We start from the raw sequence: 6484 nt of genomic DNA on the forward strand, positions 1-6484 counted from the left end.
AGCAGGCGCCACCACGTCGAGGTGACGTCAAGGGCCAAGCGGCGCAGCAGCAGCCACCACACGACGGCAAGGGGAACCGCGGCCAGCAGCAACAACAGCGAAAGGATGCGGGAGCGGGTGCCTGGGCGAACGCAGTGAAATATGGCAAACAGGTGGGCGGTCCCGGTGGGGCAGCCTCCCCTTTCCAAACCCCCCTCACTCTCCTACTCTAATTGCCGAGGAGATCCGTAAGCACACGGAGCCTCTTCGCGCTAAAATTGCGAGCCTTGAGGCTCAACTCTCCAACCCACCGTCTGCTCCTACCTCCCCCTCCGCCTCCAATGCGGAGTCCATGGATAGTGCGTTTACGCTGCCGAAGCCGTCGGGCCATGATTCTTTTGAGACTATGGAGGCGCGCCTCAGTGCAAAAATGGAGCTCCTGATCGGCACCGCGATGGCCCAGATGGTCGCGAAAATTGATGAGCTGATCACGAGTAAAGTTAATCAAGCTGTCGCTGCGCAATTCCGCACGCTGCGCAAAGCGGGTCCCCTTAGGGACGTATCCGGCCGCCCCGCCAAATTTTCGCGTCGCATTGTAGACATTGACGATGACGAAGACTGCAACCTGGCAGGCCTAGATGCCAAAACTCTGGCCCTGCCTACTGGCTCTGGGGCAGCTCCACTCACTCTTAACGCCCAACCTAACCATGGCGGGAACCCCTAAAGTTAGGCGTTCTGCCCCCTCCAAATCGGCGTCCCCCATCATCATAACCCAGTGGAACTGTCGGGGCCTCCGCTCTCGCACCAACAGAGCGGACCTCCCGACTTTTCCTCTCAACCTTCGAGCATCGCCCGCGGTGGTTGCCCTCCAAGAGCCAGGGAAGGGCGCCACCCTTACGAACTATTCGACGTTCCAGCAGGACCCCTCGTCTTGTCTCTGCGTTCATCGAAATTACACAGCTAACAAGGTCGATCTTGACCTCCAAACCGACTATTCCTACGTAATGGTGACTCTCCTCCCACTCCGCAAACAGGACCCATCCATTCACATCCTCAACGTATACTGCTCTCCAAAACTCCAAAACGTCTCATTCGCGGACCTCTTCAGTCGTGCGCTGAGAGTTGCGGGCCGGGACCCCCTCCTGATTGTGGGCGACTTCAACGCCCCCAGTCGGGTCTGGGGGTACCGCCGTGAAGAGAAGCGTGGCCGCAAGTTGGAGGAGCTTACGTCCACGCTGGCCCTCACTCTTCACACTGACCCTGTCCACCCAACTCGGATTGGCAACTCTGTGACCAGGGACACCTGTCCGGATTTGACCTTCACACGCAACATTCAGTTCGCCGACTGGGTCAATACTGAGGAAACCCTCGGTAGCGACCATTGTCTCATCAACACAACCATTCGCACACGCCCCATGGCACGACCCTTCAAACAAGCCCACATCTCAGATTGGACGAAATTCAGACAAAATTGGCAGGACACTGTTCTCATACACACGCACGGCTACCAGGCCTGGTCCCAGCAATTTGTTTCTAGCTTGCGTTCTACGGAAACACACATCAAACTCTCAGAGGCGGTCTCGGATGTGGATAACCACCTCCTCCACCTTTGGGAAGCCCGGCACAGCCTCGTCCGCCGATGGCGCCATCAGAAACACAATAGACAACTAAAATCTCGCATAGCAGAGCTTACCCAGAAGGCGGCAGAGTATGCGGCCCAGCTCGCCGACTCGAACTGGGTTAGCCGCTGCAATACGGCTGCGCGACAAATGTCCAGCCGAAACACATGGCGTCTCTTTCGCGCCCTCATTGACCCCACACAAACCCGCACTGAAACGCAGAAACACTTGCAGCGCGCCATCCACGGCTTTGCTGGTAACACAACTCAGCTAGCACACAAGCTCAGGGACCAATACCTGTGCACTACCCAGGATACCCGAGGGACGGCATACTCATATGCAGGCTCTGAGAATGCCGAGCTGGATCAACCTTTCCAGCTCCATGACCTGAAGGCAGCCCTGGCCAAAATGAAACGTGGCACGGCACCCGGACGGGACAAAATTACAGTCAAGCTCCTGGCAAACCTACCAGACTCGACTTACGATTCACTGTTGGCATACTTCAATTCTATCTGGCTGGGAGAAGTGCCTATCCCTATCGATTGGAAGACAGCACTTGTCACCTTTATTCCTAAACCTGGCAAACCGTAAATCCGGACAACCTCCGCCCCATCTCTCTCACCTCTTGTGTGGGCAAGTTAATGGAGACGATGGTGCGGGACCGGTTGTCTACTTTCATGGAAGACCATAACGCATTTGCGGACATCATGTTCTGGTTTCGCCCCCACAGATCCGCACAGGATGTCCTCCTCCAACTTAATCGGGAAGTCCTAGACCCCATCGAATGCCCCCATAACGACAAGGTGGTTCTGGCCTTGGACCTTAAGGGAGCCTTCGACAACGTCACTCATGAAATCATCCTAATTCATCTCTCTCAAACCAACTGCGGGCGTAACGCTTTTCAGTACGTCTTACAATTTATAACACAGAGACACGCATACTTGCACATACAGGACACCGAACATGGCCCATACACTCTAGGGTCCAGAGGTACACCACAGGGCGCTGTCCTCTCCCCCCTATTGTTTAATCTGGCCATGAAGAACTTGCCTGCCCAGCTGGAGGCTGTCCCGGGGGTGCAACACGCACTCTACGCGGACGACATCACCATCTGGGCCACGCAAGGCTCTTTGGGAGACATGCAGGCCAACCTGCAGCAAGCGGCGACCATAGTGGACCGATATGCTCACGCTTGTGGCCTCCAATGTTCCCCCCAAAAGTCTGAATTCGTGCATCTCCGCCCCTCGCCCAAATGCACGTCCAAAATTGCTCTCTCTCTAGAGTATGGTCGAATCCCTGAACAACACGAAATTAGAGTCCTCGGACTTTTCATCAACCAACACCGCCGGTCCGACACAACACTAGGGAAGCTGCGGAAGGTGGGGGACCAGGTGGGCCGCATGGTCCGCCGGGTTTCCAACAAGCGCGGGGGTCTCAGATGCAAAGATGCCTTGCGCCTGGCTAATGCATTTGTGACTAGTCGAATCTTGTATTCGACTCCATACCTCCATCTCCGCAAGCATGAGGAGGACGCCCTTGAGGTCATCCTCCGAAAGATGATTAAGCGGGCCCTTGATCTCCCGGTCAGCACCTCTAACCAGCTCCTTCGGGGCCTGGGGATGGTGAATACGTATCGGGAGCTCAAGGAAGCTCATCTTACCAACCAAATCACACGTCTTTCTAAGACACTGTCGGGTCGCCGCCTCCTTGCCCGACTACACCTCCAACCTCTCAGACAGATGGAAGAGCGCGTACGTACGCCACAAGAATGGCGCTATGCCCTGCACGTGCGCCATCTTCCCCGGAACATGGCATGCACACACCCCGATGGCAGACGCCTGGCTCGGGCGGAGGCCCTGGCGCGCCATTATGATTCCAAACCCGGCGTTTTCTACGTGGATGCCACCGGCCCACACCATGGGGGATGGTTTACGGCCGCGGTGGTCCACGAAGGCAAAACAGTTAACGGCCTTAGCTTTCGCGCTAGAGACATAACATATGCGGAGGAAGTCGCCATCGCGTTGGCTGCATCCGATTCTCGCTCTCAAACCATCATTACCGACTCGCGAGGGGCCTGTCGGAACTACGAACAGGGTCAGATACCATTCCTGGCCTATCGCGTCCTTCAATCTAGCTGCCGAACCGGGGACCCCGACCCCCGATACGTCGTTTGGGCTCCTGCTCACATGGGATTAGAGGGAAATGAGGCAGCTGATGCTGCCGCCCGCGCGCTTTCTCGCCGGGCTCCTTATTTCTCTGACCCCGCCGATCAGGACTCCACCCCAAACCCAATCTACTCGTATACAGAAATTACAGCTTATTATCAATCCGGCCACGAACTCTACCCGCGCCCGTCTAGAGGCCTCAAAAAGGAGGAGGAGCGTCTCCTGCTCCGTCTCTTCACGAACACTATGCTGTGCCCGGCGGCTCTTAAACATTTCGATCCGGCCTTTACTGGAGCTTGCCCGCACTGTGCGGAGAAGTCTTCGGACCTCTACCACAAGGTGTGGGCTTGCCCATCCAACCCTGCCTTTTCCCCCTTACCCAACCCTACCCGGGAGGACTGGGAGGCTGCCCTGCTTGGCTGCTCAGACCTACGGGCCCAAAAGGCCCTGGTTAAGCGCGCCCAGGCGGCGGCTACTGCCACTGGGGTCCCACACTAGGGACTCCACCTAGTGTTTGTAAGGGGCGGCCTCTTCAGGGTCGTCCCGAGCATACCTCCTCGTACGTTTTGTCGTACAAATAAAAGTTTTTCACCACCACCACCCTACGCACCACGTAGGAGCTGCGCTCGGCGGTCGCTGCGCCCGGTCCCGGAGATAAGAGAGCCACGCTCAGCGGAGACAAGTGCCTCAAAAGTCCCTAAACGATTATGTCATTAGGCACCTAGGAGCTCCACGATTGCCATGGCAACACGTGTTAAGCGGAAGTCACGTGACCCTCAGTGCCACGCCCGCGCTGTACCTTCTAGCAATTGTAAAGTCGCGGCCGCCCTGAGTAGAACGCCACCCGCCCCTTCCTACCTTTTCCTGGAGCCTTGCGCACGATGGAAGACTGCGCGCTTCCTCGCCACTCCCCTCCCTTGCGTGCGCGAGATTGAGCTGCGATCGCTGGGTCACCATCGTACGCCTCCACTTGCACATACAGCGCGGGGCGACGATTTTATCGCCCGTGGACTTTATATGGAACCTGGCGGCGACGGAGACTGCAGAAATGCGCCTGGAGTGCAATAAAAGAAAGAGACCCTCCAGCAACGCTGAGAAGTGAGAGCGATGCCGATAGCCCAGCTCGCAAATTGTGAAAGCCGCCCATCGTTCTGCTTTCACAGGAGGGAGTGTCAGTGTGGTTAACCACTTATATTTTGTCCTTTTCAAACACTTTTGAAAATAAAAAAAGCTGTTACAGAAAGAGCCGCAGTTTCGCCCGAAAGGCGAAGCATCAATTGCGGTAGCAAATTGGTAGACATCTATATGACGTAAGGATAGTAGCTTTATCGGCCGTATGAACTTGGAAATATTCGCCAGCATGGTGCTGGCGAATATAAATTAACAAGCATGGTGCCAGCGCGCACAGGAAAACATACACACTCGATGACCACGGACACTCGCTGTCAAAACGCTGCCGTCAGGAAGCACGGCATCAGCAGCGAGCGAAGTCACCTTCGTGCAACGAGAACACAGCGCGCACAAAAGTATGAACCGCCTGCATGCAGATTGCTTTCAAGATAAGGCGCCCGCGGCCATGCAAAGTACGCAGTTGATGCCGGTGTCCAACGCCGCCTCCCTCCCTTCCGCGCGACTTTGAGTCGCGAACAGGGATTCCGCATGCGCGCGGTCGCGAAATGCGCTGTTGCCTTCGGAGGACACCCACGGCCTTTCACACGACGGAAGACGGCACGTTTCCTGTCAGCTTCTGTCTCTTGCGTGGGCGAGATTGAGCCGCGATTGCCGGCTCACCCTCGCATGCTTTCACTCGCAACGTTTATAGATACTTTTTCTATAAACGTTGTTCACTCGCACATACAGCATACGGCGCGCGGCGACGATTTTATCGCCCTTGGACTTTATACAGAACCTCACGGCGACAGTGACGGCAGAAATCCGCCTGGAGTGTCCATATAATTGCTATCGCAATAGTAAGTGCGTTGTTGTACAGACCGTTCTTATATTCGTACCATGTTTCCTCCCAAGTCACCGAAACTATAAACAGAAGAGATGATATGCGCGCATATACAGGAAATCACAGTACACACCAAATCGACAAATTTACCGAGGAGCGGACAGAACGCTCAGTAAGAAAGAGGAGGTTATGTGGAGGAAATTACAGACGGGGTTTTCTCAAAACCTGTACTCCACAGCAAGTGACTTCCAGGAGTATTCAGGTCAAAGTGAAAATTCTGTGACGAGGCAGCAAATTCTGTTCACATGGTGTGGACATGACCGTTTAAGTATGATAGCTCGCGCACTCTAGAATCCTGGGAGGCTTTGCTCCGCAGCCCAGACCCCAACGTCCAGCAACTATAGGACATCATCGGTCAAGCCCTTGCTGCTGCTGTGTCTCAAGGTATTCCGGCCGACGGCTAGGGGTGACGGGGGAGATGGATTTCTCTCCTGGTGTTCATTGACTGGTGTTTTTTTATAAAGTTGTTCCTCCTCCTCCCCCAAGTACACACTTATGTCATGGCTGGCTGGCCCCCGGCGTCGTTATTCTGCCGGTAGACGAGCCAAGCCAACTCGAAACCGAAGGCGAAGGCAGCGTCACTTTTCTACTCACTACAAACGAAGGCTTATCTACACATTGTAAGTTCTATAATAGAAAAAAAAGTGTACTGCATTTCAATACTAATGAAAAGACCAGGAAACACGTACACTAGTAGAAGGTCGCTG

Source organism: Dermacentor silvarum, chromosome 6 (genome assembly GCF_013339745.2).
Source record: "Dermacentor silvarum isolate Dsil-2018 chromosome 6, BIME_Dsil_1.4, whole genome shotgun sequence".
NCBI classification, from domain to species: Eukaryota; Metazoa; Arthropoda; class Arachnida; order Ixodida; family Ixodidae; genus Dermacentor; species Dermacentor silvarum.